Here is a 20,473-nt window from a genome sequence, read left to right on the forward strand (position 1 = left end):
AGCATCTCACCGACCTGCCAGCTAAATTCGTCTGAGATCGTATCATTTTAATGGGACAAACATAAGTTTTCCCCAAGCACAGAAAAGTAAAACACCAGACAGCATTCTTTACTTAAGGATAATCATTTGTCTGCACAGCTGATTCCAGATATTTATGGATGTTTTTTATATTGCACTCAGAATAGATGCCTTTTTTTTATTTAGGCCAGTCACAAGACTGCATGAGTCATTGAGCTCTTGGAAAATAAAACTTCAGTCAAAAGATTATGTATTCCCAAAGGGAAGTTACAAAGTAAAGGTGATGCAATATCTATGTGTGCAATATCTTAAAACTCTTAACAAACACTAATAAGTGAAGACAGTTTGAATAAGGGAAAGAAAAAGAGAGATTTTGTCCTCTGCAATGGTGATACACAAATCATTTCTGCCGGGAATGCTGACAATATATCTTCAAACCACTTATCCTTAGATTACACAAGTTGCCACATTAGTGAGATATTTCTATTTGCTGTATTTGTACAGTCAAGGATAAAGTTGCATGCCTAGACCTCTCCTCATAATTGTTCCCAGAAATCTACCAGTACAAGACTGTCGAATTTCCACTGCCAAGGTGCCCTGCAAGATGAAACCGCCTCTATTGCCACACAAACACAGCATGTTCGCTCATTGAATCAATGGAACAGAAACACATCTGTACTTTGTCAATGGATTTCCACAATCCAGAATGGCATTCAGCAGTCATACCACCTCCAGCACTGACTGGGTTCCTGACTCCTTGTTTTCTCCGTCCTGAAGAGTGACTGGTAGTTTTATTTATGAGGAGTTTGACAGACGCTCTGGGACCTCGGGCAAAGACATTTTCCTTTTTCCACCTCCTCATTCTTTCCATTCTGCATTTGTCATTGCATTACAAAGGACTTGAAGATCCCTGACAGTTGGGACCATATTATAGACAAAAGGAGCACGGCTAGATCATTTCTATAGTGACCCCTTTAACCTACTCTGTCCTCCAGGCATGTGTTAGATCGGATAAGGAGTGTTTCAAATGAGGGTACTGCTTCCGATTGTTTTCTTATATTTCACATGTGGTACATGCAAAACTGGCAATTTCACGAGACAGTTACCAAAATGTGAGTGATCCTGAGAATAATCTGATCATCAGCAAGGAAGAATTTGGTTAGAGGTCTGAAGCTTTGAACACCACCAAGAAAGATACTTAAGCTGTTCTGGCGAGCTCCTGAGGATGGAGTTATGGATGCCTTCAGGCTGCTGCTGAGCCCTTTGAAAGCCTCTTCTAAGAATCTCAAAGGAAAAATTTGTGTCAGGGCAACATTGTGATCCATCACAAGATGTTTGGACTATCATCAAATGGCATCATCCCGTGTGGTACCAGCTTTATACCTTCTGTTTCTGTAGCAACTTTTAAGGTACTTCGAGGTTTCCTCCTTTGCAGAGTCACAAGATGAGTGGCTGGTCCAGTGCTTACATACCAAACTTTATTTCATGTGTGGCTCCTTGCACATCTTAATGGAGACCCCCAGGAAGCTTCAGCATAATCTCTCTTTAGACTGAGTACCCACTTAATGTCCTTTCCTCCCACTGATCGAGAGCTGTTGCCAATGACCTTTCACCTTGTAGCCACTCAGGGATCGTAACCCCTCAGCCACCATGAATGGGTGAACACAAGGCCACTGGCTGAGTGTTGTCACCCTCCGTGTTCAGGCCAACCTCCACCTTAACTCCTTACAGCTGGTGATAATACAAGCACCGGAGCGCTTAGCATTAGCATGTTGGGTAAGTGACACTTTGACAGTTTAATGTCTTTTGTGCGTTTGTGGTAGAGTTAAGGGTCAGTGAACAGAATGTGCGTCCAGCTTTTTTTAGACTAAATGACCTGACGGGCTACAGAGTTGCCACATGCAATATTTACCAAATAACAATATCATTAATTGGTTGTAAAACAAAGCAGAAGGTCAGTAATGTTCTGAACAAAACGTTCTGGGAATGTTATAAAAACAAGGGTTTGTTTGATTTTGCCTGAGGTGACGTCACACCAGTTTTTTTTCTTTTTTTTACTGAAAAAGATTGGTAAACATGTTGGGGGTTTTTTTTCTTGATCAGTCTTTCAGCAGGGTCATCATAGCTGTCATGTGAACCACTCGAGTTATATTTAATAACATGCGTGCACTGAAACGTGAGCTAGAAAAGCCTGGCTGACTGAAGCATGACTGTTTTGAGGATCGTGTTTTAAACCTGCGTGTGAATAAAGTCAAAACACAGTCACCCATCAGACTACCCTTTTTATTTGCTTGTCCTGTGCCTGCCTCATTGCTTTAAAGCCATTAGCACTAAAAGCGAGGAAGCAAAGAGGGGTTTGTCTTGTGTTTGTGGTGCTTAAGGCCTGAAACATTTTTTTTCCTCAGACAATGACGTGGTTCAATCTAGCTGTGGCCAACCGTCACGACACAAATAGAAAGACTGTTGTATTCTGAGAAAACAGGGATCATTGTGTGTAAAAATTACAGTTGTTTGTGACTTACAATAGCATCATGTGATTTTAGTTTGAATGAAATAAGAACATTTTTGCAATTTAAATGAAGGAGTGGCAGCTTTTTTGTTTTGGACATTTACAGCATCAACAAATGCTTCTCGACCTCTAACTGGAGCGCATAAGCAAGAGCACATTTCGCCTGTACTGGTGTCTCTCTGTTGGCTCCCTAAACACTCTGGAATCCAAGATCTTACTGCTTGCTTATAAAGCTCTGAATGGGCTGGCTCCAACCTACCTTCCTGACCGTTAACATCGATCACAGTCACTGAGGTCTGCCGACAAATCACTCCATACCATACCATACCATATGATATGTTGATATATCGCAACATCTACTTGGATTGGTACAAAATACTTGAAAACTGCCTCGTATGACATCTGCTTTCAGAGCACTTCACCATTATGTTGATCCAGTCCATTACTTCACACCTACTACTAACATAATGTTTAATTCTCATGCACCTATCATGTTGATTTGGATTATTAAACCTTTGACTACAATGTTACCCATGATATTGTAGTGGTTTAAATATTGGATTTATAATTAATTAGCAATTAATCAAAAATATGAATTAATTAATAAATCAATACCAAAATACGTAACTATAACTCATAATGCAAAATTATGACTCAGAAACATGAATTGGTATAAAGATGAAGTGGAGTAATGGGACTCAGCTTAGGGTGTCAGGAACAATAAGTTTACACTGAAAATTAGAGTTTAAAAACCTCAGAGCACCACCCATGGTCCAGGCGTACAGGGACCTGACATCATACACACACACATCACAAGATCAAGTGTCTTTATAAATGAAAGGTTTATTTAACTACTCACTACACAGCAAAACTACTCCTAAAAGACTACAAATGAATGACTTTAAGAATAAGTATGGATAAATGATGAAAGTAAATACAGCAAAGACACAAAGTGAATAAAATGATTAAACAACAAACAACAAACTCATAAATGAAGCAGCAATAAAAATGAGGGGATGAAAACCAGTGAGGAACTGAATCAGGTGTGACATCTGGACTTGATCAGGTGCACTGAAATAGTGCAAGATGATCAAGCAGATGAGAATTTAAAATTAAAGAAAAGTCAATGTCAAGCATCAATCAATGGCAGAAAGGAAACCTGTCCCATAAAACACTAAAGGAAAAGATAAAGAAGAGGCCTGATCAGAGAATAACCAATAATTGTATTAATGGGAGATAATGGGAGAATCTAACACTATGTGTCCCTATCATTTAAGAGCATCAACCCCATAACAGCACAGGGAAGATCGTTTCACCTTCCTTAGAAGTCTTGATGCTGGGGAAATGGTTCGCTCTGGAAGTGAGGACACTGGACGGGCAGCTCGGTTATGCTTGTGCGGTTCCAGTGGCTGGCCTCGGTTGGTTTGAACGCAGCAAACTCAGTTTGAGTTCAGTTCCTCCATCTTTCTCTCTCCATGAACAGCTGAAACATCTTCTGACACCTCATGTGGCTGAGATGAGATCACAGCTTATCAACCCATGTAGCACAGGCTGTTTCCAAAGTTCTCTCTTTCAAGGTAGATAAACAGCAGCTCACAGCATCTCAGGGCTGCAGCACAAGCAAACCCCCCATTCCACCCCCCCCCCACATCTCAGCTTTCTCCAGTTTCCTTGTTTCAAGTTTCCTGTCCACCCCTATTCGAAAAGATGGGAGGACCGGGTAAACAGAGAGGGGTCAGCATGAGAGCCAGAACCCAATCTGTTGGGCATATGGAGGTTCTGTCTCTGCTGCCAACCTCCAGCTGGTCAGTATTAGTCCCCCTCGTTACTCAGGAGTTGAGATATCATCCCCCAGGGAACGATGAGGAGTAGAGGGATGAGGGGGGAGTCACAAGTCTGACTGCAGCTCCTGTTCATCGCCCAAAGTCCCCGCCCTCGAACAAATCAGTGCTGTCCATTATCTCCTAAAGTAAATAAACCTACTGTGTCCATGTGTAGACAGAGAGTGAAAGACTGGGTGAATGAGGGTTCAGGGCATCAGGGCTAATCCTGTTAAGTGTTAAAGTGTGTTTAAGGGACAAGAGAGGATCAGAAAAAAATATTTAAGGATATATGCTGTTATTATTGATGCTTAAGGTGAAAACAAAACTGAGACCTTGCATCAAAAACAGAATTCATTCAAAAATTACTTTTAATATGATCTTGACCCTGATGTCTTGTCAACATGCCGCAGTCCATTCATAACAAGTTTTTGTCCACACAGCTAAACACATACACTAACTTCCTTCTGTATATTTATATTTGGCTTAACACACCAGATTCCTCAGATTCTTGTCCAGTGGATTTGGGTCAGCTATGCATAAAGGCAAACATTTAGATTTTCCAACTGAAGCAATGCCCTTCATAATCCTATCAAAACCCTTCCTTGTTGGCCAATGCTTACCTTAAAACTACGTCAAGCATGCAAATCAACTTATGTACATACGCAGGTTTGCTCAGCCGCACACAAAAATCTACCTCTGTCTTAGTCCCTTCATTTCTGCATGTGCAAGGCATTTGTACTGTGAGTCTCGCGTCCATCCCTAGTTTAGTAGGTCAAGGTTGTCACATGAGGAATGAGTTAATATTCACTGGCTGATGTCCGTCTTCCTGCAGTGATTTGTCAGCCCAGTGCCGGAGGGCGGAGAATAATTTGCACACAAAGCAAAACCGGAGACGAAAAAAAGCACTCTAATCTCAGGTGTTTTACCTGGAGGAAGAGAAGACTAACGATCAGTACACAGGCAGTGGGTGTTTTTGTCAACGTGTAAATGTCAATGGATTCATCTTATTTTGTGAAGCATATAAAACAGGAATGTGTGTCTTAGGCCAATACACGTATGCAATCAATGCTAACTGTATGATTCACAACTACAGTATCTTTGTCAAATAAATGTTATAGTCATTAATATAGTTGTAGTCGTGTCACAGTGAGCCACAGTTGTGAAATGTATCCTGGATTATTCAATAAAGTATACTAAAGGTCACCAGAAAATCAGACATGAAATGATTTAAGGTTTAAATTGTCACAAGTAGATTTTGAGTGACAAGAATTTCCATCTTGGCGCATATAGTGTCAAAATATCAGTTTTATCAATGTTTTAAGTCAGTATGTTTACACGCACAGTTGAATCAAGCTATGGTTATAGCTCTAATAGACAGTTTAATCGGACTGCTGTCCTTGTCCCAGTATACAAGCACTGGGGGAGAACTGATTTATATATGGAAGTATGTCAGACTCCTAGAACGTGGTGACATGCCCCCTTTCAGTTAGTTGCTATTGGACCTTCTTCCTGTTGACCTGTTATCTCACATACCAAACAAGTTAGCAAGTGCCAAAAGGCTGCATATCAAACAGTGACAACATGGATAACTTTTTGACGCTGTACAGTTTGTATGTACTCTACATAGTACCTTCATCTTGTTTTGTTATCTCCCCTTCTTCTTCTTCTTTCTTTGTTTTTTTTTCTGGCTGTGTTTTACAGATTTATGCAGTTTGACTTCCGGGTCAAAGCCTGGTACAGGGACTGTGGAGCATGCCCAGAACACCTAGGCCAGTTCAGGTCCAGTTGAAGTGTATACATGAAAGAGTAAATTGACCCCCAGCCACATTATTGTGATAGTCCAATTTCAAGAAATTCGATTTCAGTCAGACTAACATGTTTACATGTATTCTAAAAGTCCAATTTTAGTGTAACGAACACAATAACTCCACTTTTTGTAACATCATGTAATCATACTGAATGTTTCCCACGGAATTGGAGTCCATTTGTATAATTCTGTATCCTCTATTTTTTTCCTCAACAGAAGTTTGTGACTCGTGGGGTGGATAATTGATCTGTCAATCCGATTTGATCAGAGCTCACCGGATCAGTCAAACTTCTAGACCCAGTAGAATAACTGGCTAAGTTTCACTTTCAAGTTCTGCTGCTCTGTCTGTGCCCAGAGTACTTTTCACTCCGAGAGTGTGATGCTTTGAGTTACCAAACTATCTACATTTTAACAGCATTGCTAATGAACAGTCCAGCTCCAGAGGTAGAAAATCTGTTTGTGGCGGGAGATGTTTTAATTGTGGCGGGCTGCCATAAATATATGAATGTGTCAGAAACCCTGGTTTTCTACAATGAAGAACTGATTTGAGGCACTTTTCATATTTTTGATTTAGGTAAAAGATGTGTCACGGTGTATCTGTCCGTTATCCCATCTCTCTTTGATGTGCAATACCCCTCCATCGTTTATCTTCTGAAAAATAGCACGAGACACAGAGGCTGTATGAAGATGGGAGCTGGAAGAAATCACTCTGAAATTCAAACCTGCTCAATACACTTTTGCAAAGGATCCTCGGGATCAGCATTAATCTCCCAGCTGAACCTGGTTTGTGTTTGTCATGACAGCCTGGATGTCTGCACGCTTTGTCACGTGGCTTGCTAGAGGTCAGGGTTCAAAGGAGGTCACGGGTCAGATCAGGGAAGACTAAAGCATCAACTTCCTGCGTTACCCACCGGCTGATTCTGCACAGAGAAACAACGGACATATGGCACTTTGGAATTTGGTCTTCTCTCCACATGTCAAGGAGTCCATGACAGAAGTCAAAAACAGGAAAGAAAATAGAAAAGGGAAGAGAGTCCTACACATTCTATTGTCAGAAGTGTAATAGGACACCTCAGTTTGGACGTGCACATGCAGGACACACAGACATATATTTAAAAGATGAAAACGTACTTCTCACACAAACACGCATCCATACACACACACACACACGCACACACAAATATATGCACCAATTACTTTGCCCTGATATCAGATGTCTCCCATCTCCTGGCATATCTGACATCCATTCACTCCCACCTCACTCAGACACACTTAACCCAGCACAGTATTACTGCAGGGCTCATCATCTCATTGCCGCTTAAATCTTGCACCCAAGGCCCCATGAGTCATTGCTGCTGAAAGGTAGCTGGCATACGTTTGACACTCATGCCAACTCTTCCAGCAGCATGCCAAGTCTGTCTCAATCCAAAGCAATTCATCATGATGTCAGACGACATCAACAGGCGTTACATTCTTAGGGACAGCTGTCATTACATTTTTATGTCTGAGAATGGTTGTTTTAAACCTGACGTTGCTTTAATGAGGTAAAAGTTGCACTACAGCCCAGAGGGGTGCAGATGTGGAGGCCTTCAAAGCAGGAACGATGCTATTAACAAAGCTTTCTTACCTCAGGGTTGATTTTGTAGTTGCTCTGAAACCTTTGATCATATCACATGATCTTACTCAGCAGATGAAGATGTTTAAATTGACTTTTTTTTCTGAGGACTTGCAAGAAGAGATCAACCGATTGGTCAGTTTAGTCAATTAAGTGTCAATAATGGGACGTTCTAATAAACTGACGTTATTGGCATGACATGCTTCAGATAGTTGCCAATAAACATAAAAGTCTTTGAAGGAGTAGTAAATCTCTCACAACTTCCTGTTTCAAGTTAAAAGCCCTCCAGCATTTTAACACGGTTTAGTCATATACTAGGTTTTAAACTAGTGTCTTTTTTTTTTAATGTTTTTTGGAATCAGAGAGAGAATATTTTGAAAATACAATGTTGCTTCATTCTACAGTATCAGGTTAAAAATTACATAAAATTTTTTTTTAGCTTTGTCAAGCACAAATTTGAAAATACTCAAAAATCAAAAATATGTTTTTCAAATACAGGAAACAAAAATACTGCTTATCTCTTCTCACACTTTTGCATGGACACAAAGTCAAGCTAATGTCACTATTATAGACTGTATAAATAATGCATGTAGCTACTATGTCATCACTGTCACTTTAAAGGCAGGAGTTTGGTTTGGCATTTTGGCCATCGCATCTCGTTTTTTTTTTTAATCAGAAGTGACCATATTTGGCTTCATTTTTCAAGTTCAGAGTCTGCCACTTGGTCACATTGCACCAAGGATCTTAGATCTTGCTGAGATTTAGAAAAATTAATTGCTTATAAAAATCGTCTCTCCCACCTGGAATTTCTTTTTGTTGATTTTATGTTCAGCTTTGGATAGATATATTTATTGAGGTATTTACTACTTAAAGTTGGATCCTCAGTGATCCAGATTGACTAAAATATTAAGGTTTCTAATACTGGGTTACAGGTGATGGTTGATATCAGCCAGTTTTTATGTATCTGCTTTTTTTCTGCTTCAAGCTATTGTTATTCTATCAGCCTTTAAAAATCCACTGTCAGTCGACCTCTACTTGCAAATGCAACATTTATAAATCCTCAAGGCAAAAGAGGGAGCACTTAAATGAAAAGCAAAGGCTTAGGCCATGAAAGTTTGGCAGACAGAACGACTAAAACAATCTTTCACAAGACACAGTATTCTAGTGTTAGTTCTGTGATCATTAAAGTCATGTGGGATGAATAAGACGTGATCTTGTTTGGCTTATTTCGATGTAGTTGATGAACCAACGTGTTCTGTTTGGAAAGTCAGCCACTGTGGAGCACAATATTATTCCAAACAGTGATTATTATACCTCACTTGGTTTGGAATAAGAATTCTGGAAATTTCCAGCACAGCTCAAAATGTTGCTGTGTGCTCATTTCACAACCATATGGTTGGCATCATTAACCACTCCCCAAGTATTCAGTCGGTTTCCCAAGCAGACCTCCACCTCTTGTAATTCTTAGAAAATGCGGTCACACTCGCACACAGTAACTCTTTATGTGTTGAAATGCGTTTGCTTCAGTGTTAGAGCCTGTAGAAATAAATCAAACCAGCTTGGTTCATTCACTCTAGGCCAGTAATAACTGTGCTTTACCATAAATGTTGTTTTGGAGTCTTAGCAGCGAGATTAATGGGAATGATCAACCAGCGTCTGCAGAAAAACCACAATAGTTTGACAAGATTCTCATGTTGGAATAGAGCTTTATTTGTCATGATGATATTCACTCCCAACCTGTTTCACTCTGTTTTTTAGCCTCTGAATTTAACTTTTAATTTCAACTTTTTCTTTCCTTCATCCCTCTGTCTTTTTCAAAAATCACTGATTGCCCTCCAGTTCTGCTCTTCCTCTGCCATCCTTCTTTCATCCTACAGCAAACCATCACTAATGTGCTTTCCCTATGCATGACTAATAAGAAAAATATGACCAGTAATCTGGAGGTGTGTGTTTGTGTGTGTGTGTGTGTGTGTTCTTTTCCCGCTTCTTTATCTCAATCAGGACTATAAGACAGAGCGGCTGATCAGTGGATTTCCTGGAGATCCACAGCTTTCAAGAAACTGGTGGCTTTGTTATAGAGAAGAGTTTTTGTGATGTGCTCTCTTCAAATTGGTCAGCTGTCGCAGCAACTCATTTCTGGATAAACATGGATTTATGTCAACGTCTCGATTTTTAGTAAGTTTGGGGTTTTGTTTGGTTTTAAATAAACAAAATTTTTGCTTTCAGAGCATGAAACTCTTCGCCAAAGTCAAACTATAAATACATTTTTGAAGCTTGTAAAGGCATGATGACAAGCTTGCATTGAACACTTGTCAACCGCAGTCTGGTCCTACTCAGCGCCACTCTCACTGCAATTATGAATGAAAGCTCACAGTAACATGGCAGGGTCTGGGACAGTGGGTTTTTTGTGTGATTTCAAATAAATAAAGTCTTAGCCTTTAAAATATTCAAATCAATCAGGTTGCCAAGTTAGCTCACATAGTTCTTAATTGCTTTGCATCAAACATCAAACTTTTGTCAATACGAATGTTCAATTCAATTCAATTGCTCATTTAAGGGAAACCACGAGCATTGAAGTATAATTCACTCATATTTAACAACATAGTAAACGAGATTTTCTCTATATTGCCCCACACTATGTCCATTCCTCAGTTATTTCTAATTCTTTATTCCACAGGAGACCAAAATCGAAAGAATCAAAAGAGTTTTAATAAAAGTAATTCAAGGTGTGTATGTATTGCTGGCTGTATGCTAACTTTGTTCAAAGACTGCAATTCTACTGACATAATATTTTCTCGTGTCCTGCACTATGTTATTGAATATGCATGTTGACTAAAAAACGTGAGAAAAAATGTCCATAAGCTTTTCTGTGTAATTCTTTTACTTCGGCAATGGTCTCATACCTTTGCAGCCATGATTGTGCAAACTTTTAAGGCCTTTTTTTCGAAAAACACAAAAAAAACAAAACATGGCTCAGTGACGGTCATTATGGAAAGCAGTATATTTTGCTAAATATTTGGAGCACAAAAACAATACTGATCATTAGAAAGCTAAGAATCTAGAGCTAAAAATCTCCCTTTTCCAACAGTGTACAAAACTCAAATTGTGTTCCAGAGTAAATGTGACTAAAAATGCAAATAGCATTTTGCCAAACTTTAAGTGTAATAAAAATATGTATAAAGCAACTTAATATACATTATCAAACAATGATATATCTACCAGCAGACATTATATTTGTGCAGATAGTGGCATAGAGAGCTATTGGGTTCCTGTTAGATCACTGATTTTAACTTGAACAGTGAGTATTATTGTAATGTTCTATTTCTACTCTGTATGCAGCATTCCTGTTTGGGGGCTACATACATAATATCATGTAGATCAATGTGTAGACTAAAAGACCACTGAATATCTGAACGTACCATCCACACTTGTGTGGATTTAACTGTGGTTTTCTGTTGAAGCACTGTTTGCTTTAGCATTTGCATAAGTGTTGGCTTACACATTAGTGTTGGCCAATAGTTCTCTCTGCTATTGTCTGAAGGCCAGCCTTAAGCAGAAGCCACATATGGTAGTGCTTTAAAGCAAAACAGTGATCGAACTCTTTTAACTTGCCAGTCGTGCTCAAAGATTTACAGTCAACTGAGAAGAGAAACCTTTTAGCAGATCTGGTTCTCCCATTGTTAGAGATGCAGAAGAGTTTGAAAATATTTGCAGCTAAATGTGAACTTGCTGTTTCTGATATGTTTGACATTGCTGGACACATCAGAGGAGTTCAGGGCTGAAATAGAAATGCAGTAGAGGGGTTACTTTTGGATGTAATTTGAAATGCACTTGTAAAAATATTGAATATATGGCTACATACCGATTCTGAATATTTCAAATGGTTTCAATGCTCATTTCATGTACCAGCCACGCTTTCTCGCTGTCTCTTATTGTTAATGTTAACTACAGGTATTCTGCTGCTCTCTGCTACTAACCCAGAGAAGAACAGTCTTAGTTGTTATCTTATAGCCTTGTAATATTTATCTTTTAAATAAAATATGAGTGTGTGTGTGTGTGTGTGTGTGTTGGAATGTTTAACTGAGTAGCAGGTGGCTTTATATGGCAGCTTCAGCCACCAGTGTATAAATGCGAATTGGCACAGACATGACTGTAAGTCAAGTATAAACTGATACCATTGGGGTGGTTAACGATCAAGGTCACGGTGACCTTGCATTTGTCTCTTTTTTTGTGAACACAATATCTCAAAAAAAACCTTGAGGGAATTTCTTCAAATTTGGCACGAACGTCTACTTTGAGTCATGGATGACCTGATTAGCAATTAGCGGTCAAAGGTCATCGTGACCTTGTGTCCATCTCATTATTGTGAACCCAATATTTACAGAAGGCTTTGAGGGAAGTTCCTCAAATTTGGCACAAATATCCACTTGGACTCACAAATGAACCCATTACAAAGGTCCACTTTAAGTCATGGATGAACTGATGAGAAATTAGTGGTCAAAGGTCACTGTGACCATGTGTCTGTGTCATTATTGTGAACGCAATATCTCAAGAAGGCTTTGAGGGAATTTCCTCAAATTTGGCAAAACCGTCCCAGTTGAACTCAAGAATGAACTTATTACAAACACCTACTTTGAGTCATGGATGAACTGATTAAAAGTTTGGGGTCAAAGGTCACCGTGACCTTGTGTCTGTCTGATTATTGTGATTGCAATATTTCAAGAAGGCCTTGAAGGAATTTTCTTAAATTTGGCACAAACATCCACTTGGACTTAAGAATGAACTGAATTTGGTTTCGAAGGACAAAGGTCAGGGTCACTGTGACCTCACTAAACATGTTTTTGGCCATAACTCATTAATTCTGACTGAATGTCACACAAATATCTAATAGGAGGAAATGATGAAGTGATGACATTTTATATCCAAAAGGTCAGAGGTCACTTTACTGTGGTGTCATAATGTTCTGCAAAAACACTTATCTGGCCATCACTCAACATCATAACTCGGGAACAGAAGGGGAGACATTTGGTGAGATACTGAATCAGTGACACCAATCTTGGGTGTCCACTTTGACACTGTGCTGATTGTATAGATCTTTGTGTTTTCCTGGGGAAGATGCATGTAGAGCATCCATGTTTTCACAGAAATGGATGCAAACTGTTGATGCAACTTGACAGATTTGCAGAGGCATACAGGCGGTAATTGTAGTTTAAAACGTGAAATCCTGTGCAGGCATTTTTGTCCACCCTGAAATAATGTGTGTGTGCATACAAGTACAGACACACACAAGACTCTCACTTAAAAGCTCATTATCCTTGCACAATGCAAACCTTCAGCAGCCCTCCTTCAGCGCTTCACTTTCTTGCTTTGCACTTGCGCCATAATTAAAACAGACTTTTACCGCTGTGGTCAAGTAAAAGTTCAATGATAGTTGGATGATCCAAAGTGAAGCGTTTTGTGTTTTTGCACCCTGCCACCTGCATGAAAAATACATAGCAGCACAACAGCGATCCATTGTTTGAGTGCATGTGTGTGTGCCAGACTCCTGCCTCTATTGTGATCATGGTCAGTCCATCAAAGCCCGGAGAGGGTGTCGGCGAGGCATTTGGTCCGCTGTCTGCTTCACACTTCCTTTGTTTGTGTGTGTGTTTGTGTGTGTGCTGGCCGAAGCCTCTGTCTCCCCGCACTTCCTCCTCACCATTGTGTGTATGGAAGCACATGCTCTCTCTCTCTCTCTTTCTCTCTCTCTCTAATCAGTGTCTTATTGGGCTGATCCCCCGAGACCATGGATGAGCTATTTCTGGAGATTCCTGTTATGAAAAGATTATTCCCCTCCCTACTGTCTTACTCACCCTCTCTCTCTCCACACACACACACACACACACACAATCACACACACACACACACACAATCACACACAGACACACACAGTCACACACAGACACACACACACACAGACACACACAGCAGTCAAACTCATTATCTCAAACTGCATCAGTGAAAGGCAGAGGACACAGGCTTGTCATTGGAGGCATTTAGATTCAAGCTTCAAGGACTATTGCAGTACCTTGCTTCTGAAACACACACAGAGCACATTGACAATTGTTATAAAAACGCCCCTTTCTTCCTTGTTTTTGATTACTTTATGGCTTCCCCATCTGTTATGGACAGCATCTTTATGGCCCTGTTATCTGAGATTCTCAAAAAGAAAATCAGATTATTGCTGTTCAGACACACACATATACACATCCAACATGCTCCATGCCTCTATTTCATGATGGCCACTATGACCTTTGCAGACCTATACTTTGGCTATCTGTTCAGTGAGTCTTTGTCGGCACGGCCTTGGGTGTTTGCTTGTGTTTTGGACTGACACGTCCGTCCTCTGACCCTCACCTGGCCCTGCTGTTTGGGGTTAAGTATGGCAAGAGGGGAGCGTAAACCCCGAAGCAAGCCCTGAGGAGGGAGAGATCTTTCACCTTTCTCTCACTGTTCTGTTTTTGTTTTTCTGGGGTTTTTTTGTGTTTAATGTTACCTTTATGTCTTTATTTCTGTCCATATGCCTCAATGAAGTTTTTTAAAATTATTTGACACCCATGCTTCCTCTATTTTCCTTTTGTGTCTCCTTCCTCTGTGCCTCGGGGTTAGGGGTGACACTGAAGTTTACAGCCTACAACAGTCACCCTTTTTACACAGAGATCACACAAAAGGGCTGCTACGAAGACTCTTCTCTATGCCCCCGTTACATATTTTCATACGTACCCAAACAACAAACACTGGTGGCATCTTGCCGCTCCAGTGTGTGATTTTAGACAGTGTGGCAATGTCGGCATCGCAGGAATCAGAAGTGGTGTGACGAACATGATGTTTAACACAATAGTGTCTGCCTCTAGTTTGATATATAATATATGCATCAGCAGCACTTTATAACTAATAACAAAGGCATAACAATCATTTACTGTCGCTGTTATATAGAAACAGATCTCGCCCTCTGGGGGGTAAGGGGGATATCTGAGGATAAGGAACTCCTGAATGCCATTGTTGTCCCAGTTTGTGGATATTTATGGCTGCTGTTTTTCTTCCTTGAGTTAGCTGCTAACTACTGCTAGCTGCTTTTCATTCCAAGTCATCACATATTGCCACTTTGCAGTGGATTTCCATGTCTACATATTATGCTCTAGGTATCCTTCTGCGTCTGCTCTTTACGTTCAGGGATGCCGCTACTGTGATGTCAACACAAGCACATGTTGGGATTATGCTTGCAGGTTCCATCCGGCTGCATTCTCACCTGATGCTTGCGTGTCCGCATATCATGCGGATGCAGCAGGTGCTGTCTGGCCCTCCAGCGTTGTATAATAACACCGACGACTTCAGAATGAGAAAAGTCTTCTTTGAGTTAGCTGCTAATGATCCCGTCCTGCTGGATGTCCTTTTTACAGAGACATTATTTCAGTGCTGTTACCACCTCCCAAGGCAGCTAAAAGGCAAAACAACCTTTTCCTGTCATTCCACGATCGTACCTTATAGACAGAACAGCGAAGCGGAGCAGTTTTCCAATGTAAACAAGGCTTGTCTTACTGTTTTTTCCCCCTTTTTTCTGTCTTTTCTTGTATTTAATCTTACAATTGTGTCTTTATTCCTGGCTGCATTTTTTCTTTTCTTTCTCACCCTGGGTTCAGCCCCTCCCTCTGTGTCTCAGTGTCTGAGGCAACCCTGACAAGTTTACAACCTACAACAGTAGCTGCACCCAACATCCCAGCAGCAACACGTTGATTGGGCATACAAGACCAATTTGGTTCAAATCAAATATCTGTGGTTTATTTTGTGTTTCAAAATAGACATGATAATTAAGAACAGCCAGAGACATGAGTAAAATGTACGATGAATCACGAGATAATCCACTAAAACTTCCCTCCCAGTGTGCCTTCCAGGTAAAAGTGTTTATTTTGATTCCCTTTCCAGGGAAAAGTTGCATTTAATGCAGGCTTAATCCCTAGTGTCTGCCCGCTGTAACACTGATGCATCTCCTCATTTCCTCTCTTTTGTCCAAAGCCCTCATTATACCCGCGTGTATTTGATCTGTATCTGAATCATAAGCCAAACAAGCGAGGCCGACTCTGGCGCGCTTTGATGAATGAAAATTGTAGACACTGTAAAGAGAGACACTCACTTGCCCCGCAGCGACTGGCAGCAGCCACAGTCTGCTCGTCTGATCTCTCACACTTTACCACACACATTCATCAACAAATCACTGGTGTTGTGGTGTATTTATCACCACAAAGCAACTCCAGAGTACAAACCCACTCAGCTCTGCGCCGGGCTGTTGACCCGTCTCAGTGGAGGAGGGCTCTGGGTCGGGGTTTTGGGTGCAGCCTCTGGGTGGTCGGGTTTTGTGGCTCGGGGATTTGGCCTTGTTTGGTAATCTCTCTTCATCTCTTCTTCCTCTCTTTGCTTTTTCTTTCTCTCTCTCTCAGTTTCTCACACACACACTAACAGATCATAATTATCTTTCTCCCTCCTGTCAGGTTACATATTTTTAATTTAAGAAAAAAAACGTATTAAATTTATTAAATCAGAAGATCACATTTTGTAGTACGGAAACACTAATCACAATACATTTTGAGCACTGGCTAAAATGTGTTCGTAGCATCAAATATTCAATATTCCACAATATTCAACGTACCAAAAGTTGATATTGAATCGGTTGCCAGATTTTTATTGTTTACGTGCTCTTTCATGGAATTTTTCCTGATCTCAATCAAAAAATCAGAAAACTTTGCAACTTTGCTTTCTTCCAGGCTGCATTTAGTTCACATAAAGCTGCTTGTTTTGTTTCGTTGACATTGGCTTTACTTCTGTGTGTGCTCCCAACACTGTACGTGTAGCAATAATACTGCAAAGTCCACTTTTTTTTTTCATTCATATCCTGAATTTAATCACATTTGGAGTACATTAAACACTAAAGACATCTAATGCCAGCCTTACACCCAATGACATTTAAAGCAATTTCAATGTTGCAGACAAATTTCCAATGTCAGAATCAACTCATGAGCAAAAGCCAAAACATGCAAAGTGTGGGTTAGTGTTTGTATATACTGAATATTTAATATCCATGTATTTTGCAGCACATTTGTTCTAAGAGAAAATGACAAAATTCTTTGTTTCATGCAAAGCTTTATGAAAGTCAAAGCTTGATGTTGTTACCCTTCAATGAATGTCTCAGTGAGAGTTTTACCATTTATGTTCATTTTTTTTTTGATTGTATGACCATGAAAAATCTGGGTTATGTTTTACATGGGTTATGGGTTACATCCAAAATGTAAAATATGTACTCAGATACAGTTTATCTCTATGGCTTATATTGATGCTGAATTGACAGGAATACTGTCAACATAAGACGCCTTTTATCTTGTGTTTCTACAGTTATGTGTTTTTGTGGGCATGTAATATTTCTCAAAGAGAGTTTGGTGGAACATTTTCCACCAGGAGCATGATCGGAAATAATCCCAAAAGGAAATCTAGTTGTAGTCTTGTAAAAAATGACCCTGACCCTCTTGCAGGGTCTTACAGTTTGACTAAATATCCATAGTCCTCAGATGTGAAAGGGTGTCAGTTTTTAGTCTTTTCAAAGTCTTTTCAGAGTCTTCTAGGTAGGCATAATGTGCCAGGTTTTTTTTTCTCAGGAGTTGGTGGAGACCAAATGAGAGATAAAAACAAAGCAAATATTGGACATAATTTCACCTGGTTTGCCAGAAACACCACTCCATATCAGTGCTACTACTGTCAAATAGTATTTTCAAAGTCTTCTAGTGTATGGTACGCATGTCTCTCTCCAAATGCACCTATTTAGGATTTGGGAGATGCGATGCTGCATAAAAAAGTACTGTCAGCATCAAATACAGATGTGAAGCTGATGAAAATCTGTCGTAGATCACCAGGTTTTTACAACCAGGTCCTCTAGGCAAACATTTGAAATGACTCACACCAGAGGATGGGACATTTTTGTGGATGCCCATGGTGTACAAACTTGTGATTTTGCTCACTTTAATAGCTGGCATGCAGGATCTCTTCTGGGTGAATCACTTGTGACTCTGCAGTCAGCTGGGAGCGCTGTGGCAGCCAACAACAGACAGCACAGTTAGCCAGGATTTTCTGCATCATCCTTTCCCCCCTCGCAGCCCAGCCTTTGGATTACATGTATTTCCCTGCCACATGGTGACGCGTCTGGCTTTCCCTTTATGCACTACCTCAGCGCCTGTGTTACCATGGCGATAACACAGAGCTGGCCGATGTCAAAAGCTGACGTCATTTAGGAGTTCTTGAAAACTTTTAATGAGAAGTTCATGAGGAGAAGAGGGGAAAACTGGACGGGCTGTTTTGAAATATAACAATTATAAATGAGTAATACATACAGGGACTCACAAATTTCTGGAACACTTTTCTAACCATATAAGGAGGGATGCAATATATGTATTTTTTCAGCCAATACAGATAACCAATAATAACCTGCTTCTCATGGCTGATACTGATAAGATAACCGATGATTTAACATGTCTGTATTTTAAAAATAAGTTTATAACCTGAATTGTATGCACACCTGAGATGCAGTGAGAAAACATGGATGATTTAATATTCCATAGCCATGACCTAACCAAATCTAACTGCCATCACTATTGTTAACAGACAAAAAACAAAGAACAGTTCTGACTCTTCAAATGTTCATTGAATTTTACAAGTAAAATATATTAAAAAAAAACAGCGTTGGATGTGAGTCTCTGCTTAGGTCATTTATTATTTATTGTTTATTATTTATTATAAGGATCCCTATTAGCCGACGCCTAGGTGACAAGCTAGTCTTGCTGGGGTCAACAACATAACATTACATTACAACAGAAACAAACAGTTATAAAAATTAATAGCAATCAATAAAATAAATAAGTAAAAAAATAAAAAAAAAATAATGTTAATGGTAATACAAAACTACAAATAAATTAACAATAGTTAATCAAAGATAATAAAAATAATTCACCAATTAGTCAATCAACTACCAATAAAATGAAAAAGAAAAAACAATCAGATATTATTTTTAACTATCGTACTCAACAGTAATGCTAACATTCTGAAGACGGTCCTTCAGCGCTGCGTCTAACATACCCAGTAACAGCAGCAGGAAATTCTCCAATCTGGTGGGGAGTCAGGCGGTCGGAAATCAGACCCTTTGCGGAGTCGCATTGTCTTTCACCAAAACTGTGAAAGATGTCAACAACATTTTTTAAAACTTGTTCTTCCTCTCTGTCTTTTTTAACTTCGGAGTTGTACCTCACCTACTGTATTGGGCTGAGTAGATGCTGGCCTTGTTAAGTCAATGACAGACTGGTCGCACGGGCAACAGGCTGAGCAAAGTACACCAGACATCCCTCTCCCCAGCAACACTTTCCAGCTCCCCCTGGGGAACCCCGAGGTGTTCCCTGGCCAGACGAGATGTGTAATCCCCCCAGCGTGTTCTGTGTGCCCACAACACCTCTAATATATAATAATGTAAATTTCACATTATCAGACTAATTTATCACTACAGGATATATTGTGCATCCCTACAAAAAATGTAATAAAGGTATTACTTTCATTCTGGCGGGAAAAAAAGTAGTTTAGAAGTAGAATTAAATGTTTATATAAATTCTTTCAGGGTATATTTAGATATATCCTGTTGTTACAGTAATTGTATTAACTTTCTTTGTAAATGCTTACAGAGTGTAATCAAAGTGCATTAGTCATCAAAGTGTTTAGACCATGAACACTTCCTAAAAACTGGTATCCAGGTCTGACTGTGTTTTTATTGTGGAGTCAACCTGTGCATGCTGTTCCTGTGTCAGGCTTTTCATGGACAGGGGCAGGGCCAAGGACATTACCATACCTGCAACAGTTGTCTTTTCACTGACAATTTGACCTTTTAGACCGATCTCATGTCACAAAGGAGCGTCTTTCAGTTGTCTCCAGTATTTTCTAATGATATGCAAACTGCCTATCAAGCTTGAGTGTGTTGCTGCCAGTTAGAGGAGGTGACTGAGGCTCAGGTCAGGCAGGAGTTGAAATGAACAGAGGGGAGTCCTGGGAAGCTCAGTCAATCAATTTCAACTTCACCCTGCAAAATTTGTTGCGCATATTTTTAAGAATAAGTCAAATCAAATAATTAAATTAGTACAACGGAAAGCATACAGCTTCAGAAGATTAACAGACATTAACCTTTTAACACCTGGCCTAACATCACTTTTCTTGCACTGCATTCAGACGCCTATTATTGGCATTTTAATCTCTTGAAACCTGAGGGAAAATTGGACTGATTTCTTTCAAAAACATGGATAAAAACATAACAAGCAATTTGGCAAGGCATGTCCAACAAAGTGCAAAAAGAGCTAGTAAAAGGTGACACGGAAAAGATCTGAATATTATTCGATTATTAGATGTTATAAATAAATAAAAATCTAGGAAAAATGTTCAGAAAACTATGTTTATAAATTATATATTTAAATTATGTTACAGAAAAGAGGCACTTTTTGAGGTCACTTTCTTGGTTGTTGGTTGTTTTTTTGTTTTTTTTTGTAGTAACATATTCTCCTTATTTGTAGGTATTTTTTTCTCATTTGAACCATTTTCTTGCTAATTTAGGGGGCATTTCTTGTTAGGTCGCCTTCTTTCCATGTTTT

At 39.7% G+C, this 20,473-nt stretch overlaps 1 protein-coding gene across 1 annotated transcript in view; it reads left to right on the forward strand.

The window, feature by feature from the left end:
* Positions 1-20,473, forward strand: part of dlc1 (DLC1 Rho GTPase activating protein) — a 113,640-nt gene that overhangs the window by 58,834 nt on the left and 34,333 nt on the right. The window lies entirely within an intron of this gene.

Source organism: Plectropomus leopardus, chromosome 4, assembly GCF_008729295.1.
Source record: "Plectropomus leopardus isolate mb chromosome 4, YSFRI_Pleo_2.0, whole genome shotgun sequence".
Classification (NCBI taxonomy): domain Eukaryota; kingdom Metazoa; phylum Chordata; class Actinopteri; order Perciformes; family Serranidae; genus Plectropomus; species Plectropomus leopardus.